Source organism: Macaca mulatta, chromosome 11 (assembly GCF_049350105.2).
Source record: "Macaca mulatta isolate MMU2019108-1 chromosome 11, T2T-MMU8v2.0, whole genome shotgun sequence".
Classification (NCBI taxonomy): Eukaryota; Metazoa; Chordata; class Mammalia; order Primates; family Cercopithecidae; genus Macaca; species Macaca mulatta.
This window is the reverse complement of record NC_133416.1, coordinates 60,783,859-60,804,352: the sequence shown is the minus strand read 5'-3', so window position 1 is coordinate 60,804,352 and position 20,494 is coordinate 60,783,859. Positions and strand designations below refer to the sequence as shown.

At 42.8% G+C, this 20,494-nt stretch overlaps 1 protein-coding gene across 7 annotated transcripts in view; it reads left to right on the top strand.

The window, feature by feature from the left end:
* Positions 1-11,185: 11,185 nt before the first annotated feature.
* Positions 11,186-20,494, top strand: part of LOC700403 (cyclic AMP-dependent transcription factor ATF-7) — a 129,743-nt gene continuing 120,434 nt past the window's right edge. For 4 of the 7 annotated variants that reach the window (XR_013401143.1, XM_077954397.1, XM_028829525.2 and 1 more), the window contains exon 1: positions 11,186-11,310. The gene's annotated coding sequence lies outside the window, so the exon portion shown is untranslated. Of the gene's footprint in view, positions 11,643-20,494 lie in introns of all 7 variants that reach the window. The other 3 variants (XR_013401144.1, XM_028829526.2, XM_077954396.1) reach the window with 2 other exon arrangements.

The following is a 20,494-nucleotide window of genomic DNA, read 5'->3' as shown; positions in this document are numbered from 1 at the left end:
GCATACTAGATGGCAACTCTAATCCATATGAGAAAATAAAGAGCTTTAGTGAAGATAACTGTATAAGGTAAATATAAAGACAGTACAAATATGGCCGGGCGCGGTGGCTCAAGCCTGTAATCCCAGCACTTTGGGAGGCTGAGACAGGCGGATCACGAGGTCAGGAGATCGAGACCATCCTGGCTGACACGGTGAAACCCCATCTCTACTAAAAAATACAAAAAACTAGCCGGACGAGGTGGCGGGCACCTGTAGTCCCAGCTACTCGGGAGGCTGAGGCAGGAGAGTGGCGTGAACCCGGGAGGCGGAGCTTGCAGTGAGCTGAGATCTGGCCACTGCACTCCAGCCTGGGCCACAGAGCGAGACTCCGTCTCAAAAAAAAAAAAAAAGACAGTACAAATATAATTTTTGCTTGTAAATTTCCCTTTCTCTTGTCATATTTAAAAGACAATTATATTTTAAAATTATAAATCTATGTTGATGGGGCTGGGCATGGTGGCTCACACCTGTAATCTCAGCCCTTTGGGAGGCAGAGACGGGTGGATCACTTGAGGTCAGGAGTTCAAGACCAACCTGGCTAATATAGCAAAACCCTGTCTCTACTAAAAATACAAAAATTAGCCGGGTGTAGTGGCTCACATCTGTAATCTCAGTTATGCAGGAAGCTGAGGCACGAGAATTGCTCGAACCCCAGAAGCAGAGGTTGTAGTGAGCTGAGATTGCCCCACTGTACTCCAGCCTGAGTGTCAGAGTGAGACTCTGTCTCAAAAAAAAAAAAAAAGTCTGTGTTGATGGGCATACAATGTAGAAACATGTAATTTACATGACAATAACTGCACAAAAGAGGAAGGTGAAAATAAAGCTATACAGAAACAAAGCTTTTATTTACTGTTAAAATTAAGTTGATATTAATTCAGATTAGATTGTTATAAATAAAGATACTAATTGTAATCCCCAGGGCAAGCACTAAGAAAATATTTCAAAAGATTATTAAAGGAAATAACAAAGGAATTAAAATGAGACACTATTTAATACAAAAGATAGCAGGAATGCTGGAATGGGAGGGGAAACACAAGACATATAGAAACAAATAGCAAAATGGCAGATATAAGTTCTGTCTTATAGGAATTACACTAAATGTAAAAGGCAGAAATTTGCATAATGAGCAAAAAAAGTATGATTCAACTATAAGCTGTCTACAAAAAACACATTATAGATTCAAAGACACTTATAGGTTGATACCCGATGTGGTCACTCATGCCTGTAATCCCAGAACTTTGGAAGGCTGAAGTGGGAGGATTGCTCGAGGCCAGAACGTTGAGACCAGCCTAGACAACACAGTAAGACCCTGTCTTGCTAATTAAATAATAACCTCACTTTTTTTTTAACAGCAAAAAAAAAAAAAGAAAAGAAAAAAAGACATTTATAGGCTGAAAGTAAAAGGAAGAAAAAAGATACATGATGCAAACAATAACCAAGTAATCTCAATTGGCTTGTCCGAATATAAGACAAAAAAGCATTGAAAGTCAAAAATTGTTACTAGAAACAAAGAAGGACATTTAAAAATTATTAAATGGTCTTTTTTTTTCTTTTCTTTTCTTTTTTTTTATCCTGAATCTTGCTCTGTCCCCAGGCTGGAGTGCAGTTGCGCAATCTCAGCTCACGGCAACCTCCGCCTCCCAGGTTCAAGCGATTCCCCTGCCTCAGCCTCCTGAGTGGCTGGGACTACAGGCACACGCAACCACGCCCAGCTAATTTTTTGTATTTTAGTAGAGACAAGGTTTCACCATGTTGGCCAGGATGGTCTCGATCTCCTGACCTCGTGATCTGCCTGCCTCGTCCTCCCAAAGAGCTGGGATTACAGGCATGAGCCACCATGCCCAGCCCTTTTTCTCTTTTTTTGAGACAAGGTCTCACTTTGTCACCCAGGCTGGAAAGTAGTGGTGTGACCATGGATCACTATAGCCTCAAACTCCGGGGCTCAAGCAATCCTCCCACCTCAGCCCCCCAAGTAGCTGGGACTATGGGCACACACTATCATGTCCAGCTAATTTTTAATTTTTTTTGTCTAGATGGGCTCTCACTATGTTGCCCAGGCTGGTCTCAAACTCCTGGGCTCAAGTGATCTTCCCACCTTGGCCTCCCAAAGTCCTGGGATAACAGGTATGAGTCACTGCACCTGGGCAAAAGGTCAATTTTATCAATCAAGAAGATGGACAAGAAAAGAGAAAAGAAAAAGATGTAGCAATTATCAACATAAATGCACCTAACAACAGAGCTTTCCAAAACATGAAGCAATAATTGACAGATTTGAAAGAAGAAACAGGCAATTCAGTCTGGGCATGGTGACTCATACGTGTAATCCCAGCACTTTTGGGAGGCCAAGGTGGATGGATCACTTGAGGTCAGGAGTTTGAGACCAGTTTGGCCAACATTGTGAAACCCCATCTCTACCAAAAATATAAAAATTAGCCAGGCATGGTGGTGCGTGCCTGTAATCCCAGCTACTTGGGAGACTAAGGCAGGAGAATTGCTTGAATCCAAGAGGCAGAGGTTTTGGTGAGCTGAGATTGTGCCACTGCACTCCAGCCTGGGCAACAGAGTGAGACTCCACCTCAAAAACAAAAACAAAAACAAAAACAAAACGGAATAAGCAATTCAATGATAGTCGTTGAGGACTTCAATACCTCCACTTTCAATAGTGGATAGAACATTTAGACAAAAGATCAACAAGGAAAGGGAGGATTTGAACAATACTATTAACCTACTAGACTTAACAGATATCTATAAAACACTCCACCTAACAATAGCAGAATATATTCTTCTAAGGTTCACATGAGGGTCAGGGGCAGTGGCTCACACCTGTAATCCCAGCACTTTGGGAGGCTGAGATTGGTGGATCTTTAGAGGCCAGGAGATCGAGACCAGCCTGACCAACATGGCTAAACCCCATCTCTACTAAAACTATAAGCATTAGCCAGGTGTGGTGGTGCACGCCTGTAATCCCAGCTACTGGGGTGGCTGAGGCATGAGAATCACTTGAACCTGGGAGGCAGCAGTTGCAGTGAGCCAAGATTGCACCCTGTACTACAGCCTGAGTGACAGAGTCAGACTCTGTCTAAAAAAACAAAGAAAAATAAAGTGCACATGAAACATTTTTCAGTATAAAACATATTTTAGGCCAAAAAATAACTCATAAATTTTAAAGTATTGTAATAATGCAAAGTATGTTTTGTAATCATAATGGAATAAAATTAGAAATTAATCACAGAAGAAAATGAGAAATTCACAAATATGCAGAAAATAAAAAAACATATTCCTAAATAAACAATGAGTCAAAGAAGAAATTACAGGGATGTTAGACGACCCTTTGAAATAAATAAAAATAAAAACAAAACCTATTAAAATTTTATCGAATGCAGCTAAACCAGTGCTTAGAAGGAATTTTATAGCTGTAGATGAATGAATTTAAAAAAGAAAAAAGACCTCAAATCAATAGCCTAAACCAAAGGAAAAAAACATCTAGGTGCTATGGCTCATGCCTATTATCACAACACTTTGGAAGGCTAAGGTGGGAAAATCACTTGAGGCCAGGTATTTGAGACCCATCTGGTCAACATAGTAAGACCCATCTCTACAAAAAAAAAAAAAAAATTAGCCAGGCATGGTGACACTTGCCTGTAGTTCTAACTACTTGGAAGGCTGAGATGGGAAGATCACTCGGGGCCAGGAATTTGAGGCCAACCTGGTTAACATAAGTAAGACCCATCTCTACACCACCCCCCACAAAAACATTAGCCAGGCATAGTGACACTTTCCTGTAGTCCCAGTTACTTGGAAGGCTGAGATGGGAGCATCACTTGAGCCCAGGAGCTTGAGGCTGCAGTGAGCTATGATCAGGGTACTGCACTCCAGCATGGGTGACAGAGTGAAAACTTGTGTCTTTAAAAAAAAAAAAAAATTGTAATTAAAAAAAAGAAAACTAAACCCAAAGCAAGTAGGAGGAAAGACATAATAGAGATATAGGGATTAGACTGGAAATAAATGAACTAAGGAATGAAAAAATAATAGATAAAATCAATGAAACCAAAAATTGATTCTTTGAAAAGATGAACAAAATTGACAAAACTTTAGCTAGAGTGACCAAGATAAAAAGAGAGAAGACTCAGCTGGGCCTGTTGGCTCATGCCTGTAATCCCAACACTTTGGGAGGCTGAGGCAGGAGGATCATTTGAAGTCAGGACTTTTTGGGGGGATTTTTTGGCTTTTCTTTGGGACAGTGTCTCACTCTGTTGCCTAGGCTGGAGTGCAGTGACACGCCACTCACTGCAATCTCGAACTCCTGGGCTTAAGTGGTCCTCCCAACTCAGCCTCTCTAGTAGCTGGGACTATAGGTGTGAGCCAGCACGCCTGGCTAATTTTTGTATTTTTTGTAGACAGGGATTTCGCCCTGTTACTCAGGCTGGTCTTGTACTCCTGGACTCAAGCAATCCACCTGCCTCAGCCTTCCAAAGTGCTAGGATTACAGGTGTGAGCCACCATGCCTGGCCAAAGTTAGTAGTTTGAGACCAGGCTGGGCAACAAAAGTGAGATCGTGTCTACACAAAACAAAATTCAAAAAATTAGCTGGGCTGGCATGGTGGCATGTACCTGTAGTCCTAGCTACCCAGTAGGCTGAGGCAGAAGGATCGCTTGAGCCCGGGAGCTCAAGGCTGCAGTGAGCTATGCACGTACTTCACTTCAGCCTGGGCAACAGGGCAAGATCCTGTCTGAAAGAAAGAAAGAGAAAAGGAGGAAGGAAGGAAGGAAAGAAAGAAAGAAAGAAAGAAAGAAAGAAAGAAAGAAAGAAAGAAAGAAAGAAAGAAAGAAAGAAAGAAAGAAAGAGAGAAAGAGAGAGAGAGAAAGAGAGAGAAAGGAAGGAAGGAAAGAAGGAAGAAAGGAAGAAAGGAAGGAAGGAAGGAAGGAAGAAAGGAAGGAAGGAAGGAAGGAAGGAAGGAAGGAAGGAAGGAAGGAAGGAAGGAAGGAAGGAAAAGAAAAAGAAAGTTTTCCAACTTGGGCCCAGAATGGCCTGCAAAGAAGGGTGGTGAGAAGAAAAAGGGCTGTTCTGCCATCAACGAGGTGGTGACCGAGAATACACCATCAACCTTCACAAGTGCATCCATGGAGTGGGCTTCAATAAGTGTTCCCCTTGGGCACTCAAAGAGATCTGGAAATCTGCCACGAAGGAGATGGGAACTCCACATGTGCGCATTGATACCAGACTCAACAAGGCTGTCTGAGCCAAAGGAATAAGGAATGTCCCAGACCACATCCGTGTGCGGTTGTCCAGAAAACGTAATGAGGACGAGGATTCACCAAATAAGCTCTATACTTTGGTTACCAATGTACCTGTTACTGCTTTCAAAAATCTGGATGAGAACTGCTGATCATCATATACATCAAATAAAGTTATAAAATTGCTTTCAAAAATAAAAATAAAATGAGAGAGAGAGAAGACTTAAATTGCTAAAATCAGGAATAAAACAAAGAATGTTATCATCAGCCTCACAGAAATAAAAATGATTTTAAGGGAATATTATGAAAATTGCATGCCAATAATTAGATAATCTAGATGAAATGTAAGAATTCCTAGAACGACACAAGCTACTGAAACTGACTCAATAGGAAATTTTAAAAAATTAAATAAATGCATAACAAGAAAAGAGACTGAATTACTCATTAAAAATAAAAAATTTCCACAAAGAAAATCTCAGGACCATATTGTTTCACTGGTGAATTCAGTTAAATGTTTAAAGAAGACTTAACACCCTTCCTTCCTTCCTTCCTTCTTTCCTTCCTTCCTTCCTTTCTTCCCCTCCCTCCCTCCTTTCTCTTCCTCCCTCCCTCCCTCCCTTCCTTCTTTCTTTTGCCAGGGTCTTGCCTTGCCTTGCCTTGCCTTGCCTTGCCCTGCCTTGCCCTGCCTTGCCCTGCCCTGCCTTGCCCTGCCTTGCCCTGCCCTGCCCTGCCTTGCCTTGCCTTGCCTTTTTTCTTTTCTTTCTTTTGACACAGTCTTGCTCTGTTGCCCAGTGCAGTAGCATGATCATAGCTTACTGCAACTTCCAACTCTTGGGCTCAAGCAATCCTCCTGCCTCAGCCTCCTGAGGTAGCTAACCACCATGATGCCTGGTTATATATATATATTTTTTTGTACTTTTTGTTGAGATGGGATCTCACTATGTTGTCCAGGTTGAACTCCTAACCTCAAGCAATCCTCCTACCTCAGCCTCTGAAAGTGCTGGGATTACAGACATGAGCCACTGCACCTGGCCATACCACCAATTTTTCACAAACCAGCACTTTGGGAGGCTAGGTAGGAGGATCCCTTGAGGCCAGGAGTTTCAGACCAGCCTGGTCAACGTAGCAAGACCCCATCTCTAACTGAAAAAAGAAAGAGGCCAGGCATGGTGGCTTATACCTGTAATCCTAGCACCTTGGGAGGCCAAGGCAAGAGAGAGAAAAAAAAAAATTAGCCAGGCATGGTGGCACCCACCTGTAGTCCTAGCTACTCAGGAGGCTGAGGTGGGGGGATCATTTGAGCCTAGAAGTTGGAGGTTACAGTGAGCTATGATTGCACCACTCCAGCCTAAGTGACAAAGGGAGACCCTGTCTCAAAAAAGACAATAAAAAGTATGAGTAAGTTTAACAAGAGAAATGCAAGATTTGTACAATGAAAACCACAAAACACAGCTTGGCACAGTGGCTCATGCCTGTAATCCTATCACTTTGGGAGGCCAAGGTGGGAGGACTGCTTGAGACCAAGAGTTTGACACCAGCCTGGGCAACATAGTGGGACCCTGTCTCTAACTTAAAAAACAAAATAAGGCCAGGCGAGGTGGTTCACACCTGTAATCCCAGCACTTTGGCAGGCCAGGGTGGGTGGATCTAACCCCATTAGAGACGGGGTTTCACCTTGTTGCCCAGGAGTTTGAGACCAGCCTGGGAAACATGGTGAAATCCCGTGTCTAAAAAAATAAAATAATAAAATAAAAATACAAAATAAAAAACAAAGTAAATCTATAAAAAATACAGTTGAAAGACATTAAGAAGCTCTAAATAAATGTTAAGACATTTGATGTCCATGGATTGGAATACGATATTGTTAAGATGGCAATACTCCCTGATCTACAGATTCAAGGGAATTCCCATGAAAATCCTAGATGGAAATTGACAAGCTGACCCTAAAATTCAGGTGGCAATGCAAGGGACCCCATATATCCAAAGCAATCTTGAAAAAAGAGAACAAAATTGGAGGATTCATACTTCCCAGTTTCAAAACTTATTACAAAGCTAAAATTATCAAGCCTTTTGATACTGGCATAAGGACAGACATATAGAACCATGAAATAACATTGAAAGTCCAGAAATAAACCAATATATTTAAGGTCCAATGAGTTTTGGCAAGGGTGCCAAGAGGACTGAATGAGGGAAATAATATTTTTTCCAACAAATGGTGCTGTGACAACTGTGCGTGAAAAAGAACAAAATTGGACCTCTACCTCATACCATATACAAAAGTATCTCATAATGAATCAAATAGCTAAAAACAACAAAATTCTTAGAAGAAAGCACAGGTGTAAATCTTTATGATGCTGTATTAGGCAATGGTTTGTTAGATATGACACCAACAGCACAAACAAGATAAATTGGACTTTATCAAAATTTAAAACTTTTGAACTTCAGGCTGGGCGTGGTGGCTCACGCCTGTAATCCCAGCTCTCTGGGAGGCTGAGGCAGGTGGATCACGTGGTCAGGAGATCGAGACCATCCTGGCTAACACGGTGAAACCCCGTCTCTACTGAAAATACAAAAATTAGCCAGGCGTGGTGGCATGTGCCCGTAGTCCCAGCAACTCAGGAGGCTGAGGCAGGAGAATGGCGTGAACTCAGGAGGCGGAGCTTGCAGTGAACCGAGATTGCGCCACTGCACTCTAGCCTGGGTGACAGAGCAAGACTCTGTCTCAAAACACACACACACACACACACACACACACACACTTTTGAGCTTCAAAAGACACTATTAGAAAGTGAAAAGACAACTAACCTGCAGAATGAGATAAAATATTTGCAACTCATATATCTGATAAGCATCTAGAATCTAGAATATATAAAGAATTCTTACAACTCAACAATAAAAAGACCGGGCACAGTGGCTCAAGCATGTAATCCCAACACTTTGGGAGGCCAAGGTGGGAGGATCATTTGAGCCCAGGAGTTCAAGGCCAGCCTGACCTAGTCTCTACAGAATTTTTTTTTTTTTTTTTTTTTTTTTTGAGTCAGAGTCTTGCTCTGTCACCCAGGCTGGAGTACAATGGCATGATCTCAGCTCACTGCAACCTCCGCCTCCTGGGTTCAAGCAATTCTCCTGCCTCGGCCTCCTGAGTAGCTGGGATTACAGGTGCCCACCATCATGCCCAGCTAATTTTTGTATTTTTAGTAGAGACAGGTTTCGCCATGTTGGCCAGGCTGGTCTTGAACTCCTGACCTCATGGTCCTCCTGCCTCGGCCTCCCAAAATGCTGGGATTACAGGCGTGAGCCACCGCACCTGACACGGAAAAATTTTAAAAATCATCTGGACATGGTGGCATGTACCTGTAGTCCCGGCTACTTGGGATGCTGAGTTGGAAGGATTGCTTGAATCTGGGAGGTCGAGGATGCAGTAAGCAATGATAATGCCACTGCACTCCAACCTGGGCAACAGAGGGAGACTCTGTCAAAAAAAAAAAAAAAAAAAAAAAGGCCGGGGGTGGTGGCTTACGCCTGTAATCCCAGCACTTTGGGAGGCCAAGGCGGGCAGATCACAAGGTCAAGAGATTGAGACCATCCTGGCCAACATGGTGAAACCCCGTCTCTACTAAAAATACAAAAATTTGCTGGGCGTGGTGGCGTGCGCCTCTAGTTCCAGCTACTTGGGAGACTGAGGCAGGGGAATCGCTTGAACCCAGGAGGTGGAGGTTGCAGTGAGCTGAGATCGTGCCACTGCACTCCAGCTGATGACAGATCAAGACTCCGTCTGAAAAAACGAAAACAAACCAACAAAAAACCCCACCAATTTAGAATACTACCTGGAACATAGTAAAATCTATAAATATTAGCTATTGCATGTATACAGTAATAGCCAATTGTTCCAGCATGATTTGTAGAATCCTTTTCCCTCTGATTTTTAAAAATGTATTCGTTTTATTTATTTATTTATTTTTTTGAGACGGAGTTTCCCTCTTGTCGCCCAGGCTGGAGTGCAATGGCGCGATCTCGGCTCACTGCAACCTCCGCTTTCCGGGTTCAAATGCTTCTCTTGCCTCAGCCTCCTGAGTAGCTGGGATTACAGGCGTGAGCCACTGCGCCTGGCCAATATACAAATTTTTCCTTTTTTTTTTTTTTTTTGAGACAGAGTCTCACTCTGTTGCCCAGGCTGGAGTGCAGTGGCTGGATCTCAGATCACTGCAAGCTCCGCCCCCCGGGTTTATGCCATTCTCCTGCCTCAGCCTCCCGAGTAGCTGGGACTACAGGCGCCCGCCACCTTGCCCAGCTAGTCTTTTGTATTTTTTAATAGAGACGGGGTTTCACCATGTTAGCCAGGATGGTCTCAATCTCCTGACCTCGTGATCCGCCCATCTCGGCCTCCCAAAGTGCTGGGATTACAGGCTTGAGCCACCGCCCCCGGCCAACATACAATTTTTTCTTACAAATTTAAGGTATGTTTCCATCATTGTATTCTTTTAAGTAGGAATTGTTATAGGGGAGAGTAGTTTGGAAGCCAAGACACCTCTCAACTTTTCTCAATTCACTACATAAGAAAGAAAGTGTTTCTACACCTGTGTCACCTTAGATATCTAGGGAGAAATCACCTAGATTCTTCCTACCTCTCAGAGGGTGCTGTGAGGATAGATAAGATGCTAGACAGAAAGTTCAGAAAGCTAAGTAACATAAAGCTGCAAAAGGAGAGAACAGAGATTCTGTAGATAATATTTTAAGTCAACTACAATTTGTTAAATTTTAAGATGATTATTTTATTTATTTATTTATTGAGACAGGATCTCACTCTGTTGCCCAGGCTGGAGTGCAGTGGCCTGATCTGGGCTCAAGTGATCTTCCCACTTAGTCCCCTGAATAGCTACTACAAGTGCAGGCCACCATGCCCGGCTAATTTTGTATTTTTTGTAGAGCTGAGTTTTCGCCATGTTGCCCAGGCTGGTCTCATATTCCTGGATTCAGGCAATCCTCTTGCCTTGGTTTAGCAATGTTGGGATTACAGGCGTGAGTCACTGCAACCAGCCTGTTTTTTGTTTTTCTTTTTTCTTTTCCTGGTTTGTCTTGAACAAGACCTATACATTTTTGAATATAGACTTTGCATTTGATAATTCTCCTGAAATCTTCCCAAGTCATAATTCAACTCCTGGTGTGTTACTTCCTCAAAGAGGTCTTCTTTCAAACACTAGGAGTAAAGCTTCTTCCCCATTCCTAGTAACTTTCTGTCTCACTATCCTGAAGCACTTTTCACTATTTGAAATATTTGTGTTTATTGGCTTTTTAATTGTCTCCCCTTCCTCACTCAAATATAAATCCTACCTGGGTTGATAACTCCTTAACCCCATGCTTAGAACAATGCTTTGCATGTAGTATGCCCTACATTTTGTGAAAATATTTGCTGAATAATACAGTGATTTTAAAAAAATCCTCAAGCAATTTCATGTACCTCATTTGATCATTACAACAATTTGAATAAAATGAGATTGTTAGTCCCATTGTACAGAGACTAAGAGAAGATTTTCACCCAAGGCAATAGGACTAGTAAAATGGTAGTGTTAGAATTGCTGTGCAGGTGGATTGCTTTGTCCACACATGGACTTCATTTCTAGGGCTAAGGTTATTTTACTTTGCAGTTAAGGAAGCGATGACTCTGAAAGATAGTGGTAACCACCACTACAGGCACCGGTAAAGATCTTCTCTCCTTTTTCCTTTCTTTCTCCCGCTAGATTCTGCAGCCGAACACGTGTGACTTGTGTGGACAGTACTCGCTCAGTCTCCCTTCCCAGCCCTGCCCACAGTAAGCCCAACACCTTCTTTTCCCGGAGCCCCGCCTCTCGGCCGCTTTCCAACTCAGCCCCCACGGATCTCGCCCTTCCCCCGCGGCCCCACGACTTCTCGCGAGAGTTGAACGCGCCTGGCCGGACGGGAGGAAAGTATCCGTTCCGCCGAGGGGGGAAAAGAGGAGCTGCAGAGAGATTGTAGGACCGAGCGCGGGCAGGCGGAAGGCAACGGAGCTACCAGCCGGTAAGTCCTTTTAACATTAGCTAGCCCATGATCTGACGGCACTCTCCCTTTCAACTCTGGCCAGTCCCAGCGTTCCGGGCTGGGGTCTCCCCTCCCAGTCTGTATTGGACGGGGGCGCTGAGGCGGTGGCCGGGCCCTGTCTGAGGAAGAGGGTGGGGGCATAGGCCAAAGCCGACCAATAGGAGAGAAGGAAGCCTCGATTGGCGGCGATGAGCGCTAATGGGAGATCGCTTTTTCCTTGCCGAGTGCCGCCCCTCTTCTCTCCCTACTCCCGCCTCCTTCCTTTGGGGGGAAGGCGGGGCCAGAGGCTTGAAGTGTGGGGAGAACTTGGGGTAAGTAGCCCCGGGGGGCGCAGGGCGTGGCAAGGAGAGGGGAATTGAATCCTGAGGGAAGGGTAGTCTAGTGGAGCCTAATGGAAGGATCATGGGATGGGGTGGAATGGGAGAAAGAGGAGGGATACTAAACTAGGTTAGAAACCCAGGACTTCCCAAAGAGTGGGATTAGGAGCTTGGAATTGGAAAAGGGTAATAGGCAGGAGGTAGGATGAGTAGATGAGAACAAAGATCTTGATCTGGTGACACAACACCCCGTTGGGTTTATCAGGAAAGATAGATAGGGGTGGATTATAGGAAATGAGGGTCGTGGCATTTCGATTGAATTAATAAAAAGAACATCAGGGACATGATATCAGAGAGAAAGTATGGATTTGGAGAAAATTAAGTGAATGAATTTAAGAGGACAGTATGGGTGAGCTGAGTCGCCATAAGGCATGGCTTCTGGAAGGATATGAGCCTTGAGAGCGATAAGAGAAGTGTTTGGGAAGGAGATGGCTGATATACACATGTCTTTTGCCTAGGTATCAGGTGGTTGGGATATTGATTTAGGGCTTCTCGTGGTTATGGCACCCAGACTGGTGACCAGCCTCCAAGATGCTGGGATGGGAGTTGAGAAGGAGAAAAATAGAACACTTTCATCGCTTCTCTCATTTTCCTTCTCCCTCTCTTCTATTTCCCAAACTCTTCCGAAACACCGAGATGTGGGCTTTGGACTTAAAGCAGTCCAAGTTGGAGCCCCATAGGGACTTATATGTTGCTCTGAATTGCTTGTTATGTTCTCTGACTAGGGTGTTTACAACCCAGGGCACCTCCTACCCAGATTCCCGCGTTGCTACTTTCCTAACTTTAAAAGTTTATTTTCTACTTAACAGAGGGTGTTTTAGTATCTCTGAGGGTCATGTCATATTAAGTGCAGGTGTGTGGGGGGTGTGCACAGTTTTCTCAGCAAGCTCACATGAGTCCTGTGTTTAAAAATTTTGCAGTAGTGTAATTCTTGTAGAGATATCAGTCTTTATGGGCATTCTAAGCAGAAATGCTACAATGAAGTTTGTTTTGTTAAATGTGGCTTCCCAGTCACTCTCAAAGAGTTGTCGAATGGGTGGTTGCAGTTTTAGTTAACTTATATAATATGTTTTTAAATGGTGTAAATGAAATAGACATGTTATTTCAGGAAAGTGAAAAATGTTCAGTTTTTTCCTTTGGGTCCAGACTCAGAAACTAAAGCTATGTCATAATGTCTTAGGCCAAGGGCTGGGGAAATCAAACACAATTTGTACTACACATGGAAGTTGTAAGGTAAGTGGAGGCTCTTGCGAAATGTATCATGTCTGTAAGAAAAGAAGCTAAAGAAAAGTTTGGCAGCTCTACTAAGTAGTCTTACCAGTTCTTAATTCTGTACAGAAGAGGGTCAGGGCTTTGCCCTTTGATAGTTGTGTATCATTTAATAACGAATTGGACTAATACAGCCAATTAATAACTTCTTTGCTCTTGCGTAGATTTTGCTTTTACATTCCTTCTCTTCTCCTTTTATTTTTGAGAAGTGAAATAATGTCCGAAATATCAGGAAAGCTATTATATGAAGAGAAACCAGAGTATGTAGTTGTATTAACCTTTGGTTTTCTGCAATCAGTTGAAACTTTTCTCCCTGGCGAAGAAGTTGCCCCTATAGCACATTGAGACCAATTCATTGCTGACCCTTTAGCATTAACTACTGAGCTGGGTTCTAGTATTTCACAGTAAGAGCATTGCTATTGGACATTCAGAAAATTTCCAGTTTGCCTGGCAGCAGCACAAAAAAATACCCAGTGAGAGAAGCAGAGTCCCTTGTTTTGGTCTTCTGTCCTAGACTTGGTGATTGGCTTTGACTAGGGCACTATTAAACCCAAGATTATTTTTTCTCACTAGTGTTACCATCTAGCAGAGAGCTAGAGTGATAACACCGCTCGTCTTTCAACTTGTGGATCAAAGTTTACACCCTGTGGTAGTTTCAGTGTTGTAATTTTTAAACATGTTTGTTTACCACGGTTTTAAAATGTTAATAGCTCCACTTACTGTATCTTGTTCTCTTTCCTTTCCTCATTTCCAACCTAAAATGAAAATCGTTTTTTCAGCCAACTCTTAGACTAATTCTTTGCCTGGAGTAAAGTTGCTGGCTCTGTCTGAACACAGCTGCTCTGAAGCTCTCAGAAGTTATTGTTTTGTGCATGTCAAGACTGAGTTTTTCCTAGGCTACAGTGGGAGGGAGTTAGTATTACCGCAGCCTCCTATCCACATCTGATAAGGAGGAGCCTTCTCCTTGCAAGGAAGTTTTAGGTGGAACAGATAGAACTCCATGTAAATGTCTAATAAAACTAGCTGTCTTCTTGAGACTAGTTGGCATACTGGTATGTAATTGTCCTTTATCCCTTGATAAAAGTACTAAAGTTAAGGTACAGATGTTTCTTTGAGAAAAACAAATGCAGCATTCATTTAAAAGGAAAAAGCATTCATTTCTTTTGTTGTTGGTTTCTCAGAAAATGGTCCTATGGTTTTGGAGTTCATGAAAAAGTCTTCTGTCTCTTTAAAAATATGTCAAAGAAAATAATTTTTAAGCTTCTCTGACATTTACTCATTTTGACATGTTGCCTTCCTCTAAGAGGTTTTTTTTTAGGAGAGATCAAATAAATTCATGATATGTGAAAACATATCATAGCTGGTATCGCTGACGGTTGGTCTTTTAACTTCTGAATGCTCTAAGGAGAAAGTGTCCACTTCACAGATACCATGTTCCATTATTGAAGCTTTACTTTTATAACATTTTTTACGTTGTGCTGAAGCTCTTTAGTTCTGTTATCTGACGCCACAATAAATAAATCTAGTTCCTTGTTAACATGGTAGTCTTCAAGTATTTCATGACACTTACCGCTTTCATTCTTTTAGGGATAGGGTCTCGCTATGTTGCCCAGGTTGGAGTGCAAGTGATGTGATCATAGATCATTGTAACCTCAAACTCCTGGGCTAAAGATCTTCTAGTCCTAGCTTCCTGAGTAGCTAGGACTCTTGGCCTCAAGCAGTCCTCCCAGCCTCCAAGTAGCTGGGACCACAGGTGCACACCACCATGCCTGGCTAATTTTTAAATATTTTGTAGAGATGGGGTCTCCCGACATTGCCTAGCCTCTTCTTGAATTCCTGGGCTCAAGCAATCTCCCCACCTTGGCCTCTAAAAGTGCTGGGATTACAGGAGGCATCTCTTTGGGGGTAAATACCCCAAGTTCTTTTTTTTTTTTTTTTTTTTTTTTTTTTTGAGACGGAGTCTCGCTCTGTCACCCAGGCTGGAGTGCAGTGGCCGGATCTCAGCTCACTGCAAGCTCCGCCTCCCGGGTTCACGCCATTCTCCTGCCTCAGCCTCCCGAGTAGCTGGGACTACAGGCGCCCGCCACCTCGCCCGGCTAGTTTTTTGTATTTTTTAGTAGAGACGGGGTTTCACCGTGTTAGTCAGGATGGTGTCGATATCCTGACCTCGTGATCCGCCCGCGTCAGCCTCCCAAAGTGCTGGGATTACAGGCATGAGCCACCTCTCGCAGCCAGCTATTTCTATTATTATTATTATTATTATTACTACTACTATTTATGAGACAGAGTCTTGCTGTGTTTCCCAGGCCAGAGTGCGGTGGTGTGATCTCAGCTCACTGCAACCTCCACCTTCCTGGTTCATGCGATTCTTGTCCCTCAGCCTCCCGAGTAGCTGGGAGTACAGGTGTCCGCCATCCTTGCCCAGCTAATTTTTGTATTTTTAGTAGAGATGGAATTTCACCATTTTGGTCAGGCTGGTCTTGAACTCTTGACCTCAAGTGATCTGCCTACCTCGGCCTCCCAAAGTGCTGGAATTACAGGCATGAGCCACTGAGCCCAGCCCATACAATTTCTTAAGTGACATTTTTAATGAAAGTTCAGGCTCTTCATCAAGTTAGTTATCTGAGTGGTTTATGGTTCCTTATGTAGGTCTGAACATCTCAGATATAATCTAATAAATACAAACTACGGTGGGAAGCACAACTTCTATTTTATTGCACTCTATGCCTCTGTTCTTAAAGCCTAAGATCACATTAGTTTGTGTAGTTGATTTTTTTTTTTTTTTTTTGAGACAGAGTCTTGCTCTGTCACCCAGGCTGGAGTACTGTGGCTCAATCTTGTCTCACTGCAACCTCCACCCCCTGGGTTCAGGCGATTCTCCTGCCTCAGCCACCCGAGTAGTTGGGATTACAGGCCTGCACCACCACACCCAACTAATTTTTTAAAATATTTTTAGAAGAGACGGGGTTTCACCAGGCTGGTCCCAAACTCCTGACCTCAAGTGATCCACCCACCTTGGCCTCCCAAAGTGCTGGGATGACAGGCGTGAGCCACCACGCCCGGCCATGTAGTTGATTTTTTAATGTAATTGACAATTTTACATAAGTTTATCCCTGTAATTATCATCTTGTTAATTTGGTTTGTTGTTTTAGCTTGATAACGTCATTTCACCTCTTGACCATTTCTCATATGTTTGTATTATTGATAAATTTGATAAACGTGTGTTTTTGTTTTCGGTCACTGGTAAACATGTATAAGGATAGAGCAGTGCTATACAACATGAGTAGACTATCATTATGTTAACATTAATCTGTTAGCCTTTTGGATAAAATTCAGTTGTGAATCCCACCTGCTGTTTTATATCATCTAACCTTTATTTTCTATGAAATAGCAAGCGGTATCCTGTTGAAATCCAAATACAGTATATTCTGCCTCTGACATCTCTGAACTCCTAGGCTAGTGACCCTGTCAAAAAAGAAAACGAAGTTGCATATTAGTTGCTGTTTGGGTATCTTATGCTACTGTTTATAGATCATTGCATAACTTGCCAGTGGTTCATAAGTGATCTGTTTAATAATTCATTTAGAATCTTTCTGAGAAATAATATTTCATCACCAGTCTACAGTTTCTGTACTCGACCTCTCTTGCCCCACATTTTAAAAAATTATAATTTTCCCATTTCCAAGACTTCTAGTCCTGTTTTTTTTCATTTTCAAATAATTATAGAAAATTAACCATATTTCTTCATAGTTGCAGGGATTTTTTTGTTGTTATTTCGTTATTGTCTTTTGGTTGTGGTTTTTTTCTTTGTTTGGTTGTTTTTTTTTTTTTTTTTTTGAGACGAAGTCTCGCTCTGTTGCCCAGGCTGGAGTGCAGTGGCACGCTCACTGCAACCTCTGCCACCAGGGTTCAAGCGATTCTCTGGCCTTAGCTTCCCAAGTAGCTGGGATTACAGGCATGTGTCACCACACCTCGCTAATTTTTGTATTTTTTTAGTAGATAGGGAGTTTTCTCCATGTTGGCCAGGCTGGTCTTGAACTCCTGACCTCAAGTGATCCGCCCACCTCGGCCTTCCAAAGTGCTGGGATTACAGACATGAGCCACCGCACTCGACCATGGTTGTTTTTTTTTGAGACAGGGTCTCACTCTGTTGTCCAGACGAGAGCACAGTGGCACAATCATGGCTCACACTGCAGCCTCAGTCTTCCAGGCTCAAGCAATCCTCCTACCTCAGCCTCCTGAGTAGCTGAGACTAAAGGCTTATGACACTATGCCTGGCTAATTTTATTTTTTGTAGAGGTCTCATCATGTTTCCCGGGCTGGTCTCGAACTCCTGGGCTCAAGCAATCCTCCTGCCTTAGCCTCCCAAAGTGCTGAGATTACACGCGTACCTGGCCAGATTTTTTGACATTAAATGAAATTCTGTTTCGGAAACTTTTTTTTTTTTTTCTAGACAGGGTCTCCCTTTGTCTCCCAGGCTGGAGTGCAGTGGCGCCATCTTGGCTCACTGCAGTCTCTGCTCCTGGGCTCGAGCGATTCTCCTGCCTCAGCCTCCTGAGTAGCTAGGACTACAGGTGTGCACCACCGTGCCCATCTAATTTTTGTATTTTTTGTAGAGATGGGGTTTCCCATGTTGCCTAGGCTGGTCTTGAATTCCTAAGCTCAGGTGATCTGCCTGCTTTGGCCTCCCAAAGTGCTGGAATTACAGGCGTGGGCCACCACGCCCAGCTTGTTTTGGAAACTACTTCTTTTTTTTTTTTTTTTTTTTTTTTGACACAGAGTCTCGCTCTGTCTCCCAGGATGCAGTGCAGTGGCGTAATCTCAGCTCACTGCAACCTCTGCCTCCTGGGTTCAAGTAGTTCTCCCTCTCAGCCTCCCAAGGCACATGCCACCACGCATGGCTAATTTTTGTATTTTCAGTAGAGACGTGGTTTCACCATATTGCAGGCTGGTCTCAAACTCCTGGCCTGAGGTGATGCGCCTGCCTGGGCCTCCTAAAGTGCTGGGATTACAGCGTGAGCCACTGCACCCGTCCTGGAAACTCTTTTAGAAAAAAACTTTATTCCCTGGACATTTTAACTTAGAAATGAAAGAATTAAACTACTCTCTGAAGAACAGTTGTATGTAGCTTCCCCATAATATTGACATCTCCAATTTAGACCTAACTTTTTATTTTCTGTTTTTTTCTTTTGGAGACAGAGTCTTGCTGTGTCACCCAGGCTGGAGTGCAGTGGTGCAATCTTGGCTCACTGCAACCTCTGCCTCCCAGGTTCAAGCAATTCTCGTGCCTCAGCCTCCCAAGTAGCTGGGACTACAGGTGCCCACCACCGTGCCCAGCTAACTTTTTGTGTTTTAGTGGAGACGGGGTTTCACCATGTTGCTCAGGGTGGTCTCGAATGCTTGAGCTCAGGCAATCCGCCTCCTTGGGCATCCCAAAGTGCTGGGATTACAGGCGAAAACCATCACGGCCCTAACTTTTCATTTTCTGTTTGGAATGAAAACCTATACCAACTATAAACACACAGACACACACACACATACACACACATACACACACACACTTGCCATTTATAATTGTAGTTGATTGGCAAGGATGGTCTAAGTTTACCAGGCTATGTGTTGTAGGTAAAGGGTGCTACAAATGAGATAGAACTTCAGAAGACATCTCTAGGGACTAAAGACTTTATACTGGCAGCCAGCAACTTTTCCTGCTTGTTAATTTTAGACCTGACAGTTGAATTTATGTTTGAGCAATTTTAGCAGATAAATGCATTTTTAAAGTACCTTCCTCTTTTGGCATTTTAGTTTTTACTTTCATTTTTAAAAAATTGCAAATTGTGAATGAATGTGCATATTAAATTAGCATGCTACTAGTCAGGGAACCAATGCATTTTCTTTTGATACTTTCTCATTCATCTGATAGTATTAGTTATGAATTCTCCTGGAAAGCAGAAGGATGGACTTGATAACCCCTCAAGGTCCTTTTCAGGCCAGACATTCATAAATAGAAGTTAAGATCAAGGAATTTACTCTTGAAGAATCAGGAAGAAAAATAGACTGTAAAGAAAATAAAATTGAAATGTTTCTATTGGTGGGAATGGATAAACACAAGTAAGGAACATAAATGACGAGAAATAATAACTCCTTTGAGCTAAAAACAAAACAAAAATCAACAACAACAAATATTTTGCATTGGGGTCATTTTATATCTTAAAAATATTTTATCATGACATTTTCTCTTCGACATTTCCCTTGTGGACACTTTGTGTTGAAAGAATGTTGGGTTTTGTTCCTGTTAAATCATAGTATTTTGTTTCCTTCCTTTCTCTTGTTTGTCCTTTTGTTTAAAAACTTTTTTTTTTTTTGGTCTTCTGTATAATGTACTGACTGCCTGTATACAATGAGGCAAGATTCAATTCCATTTTGAAAGTATTTGCTATATCACTTCCTCAGAAATGAAGGATGAGTGTTACAATTCAGGAAAGGTTGTATGAAAAGATAAACTTGTGTAAAAAGATAAGCTTTTAAATTTTTGTAGGCCAACATTTAAGAAAGGTTCCCAACCAAAGCAAAGGTGAGTTAGTATATTAGTCTTTTTTTTTTTTTTTTAATTTTTTTTTTGAGACATAGTCTTGCTCTGTCACCCAGGCTGGAGTGCAGTGGCACGATCTTGGCTCACTGCAGCCTCCGGCTCCTGATTACAAGCAATTCTTCTGCCTCAGCCTCCTGAGTAGCTGGGATTACAGGTGCCCACCACCATGCCTGTCTAATTTTCGTATTTTTAGTAGAGACGGGGTTTCAACCATGTTGGCCTGGCTGGTCTCGCACCCCTGACCTCAAGTGATCCACCCACCTTGATCTCCCAAAGTGCTGGAATTACAGGTGTGAGCCGCTGTGCCTGGCCTAGTATAGTAGTTTTAAGAAGAACATAATACGTAAGCATTGGCTGGGCACAGTGGTTCACACCTGTAATCCTAGCACTTTGGGAGGCTTGGGCCCAGGAGTTTGAGACCAGCATGGGCAACATGACGAAACCTTGTCTCTACAAAAAATACAAAAATTAGCCGAGTGTGGTGACGCGCGTCTGTAGCCCCAGCTACTTGGGAGGCTGAAGTGGGAGGATTGCTTCAGCCCAGGAAGCAAGGGTTTCAGCCAGCCAAGGTTGCAGCACTGCACTCCAGCCTGGGCAACAAAGTGATACCCTGTCTCAAAGAAAGAAAGAATACATAAGTTTACAGTAAAACTCATTACAAACTCTTGACTTCAGGTTGTTAGTTTTTTCTCATCTCTTTTTTTTTTTTTTTTTGGAGACGGAGTCTCGCTCTGTTGCCCAGGCTGGAGTGCAGTGGCACAGTCTCGGCTCACTGCAGTCTGCCTCCCAGGTTCAAGCAGTTCTCCTGGCTTAGCCTCCTGAGTAGCTGGGATTACAGGCACACACTGCTAGTCCTGGCCAATTTTTTTTTTTATTTAATTAAATTAAATTAATTAATTAATTTATTTGTTTATTTATTTTTTGA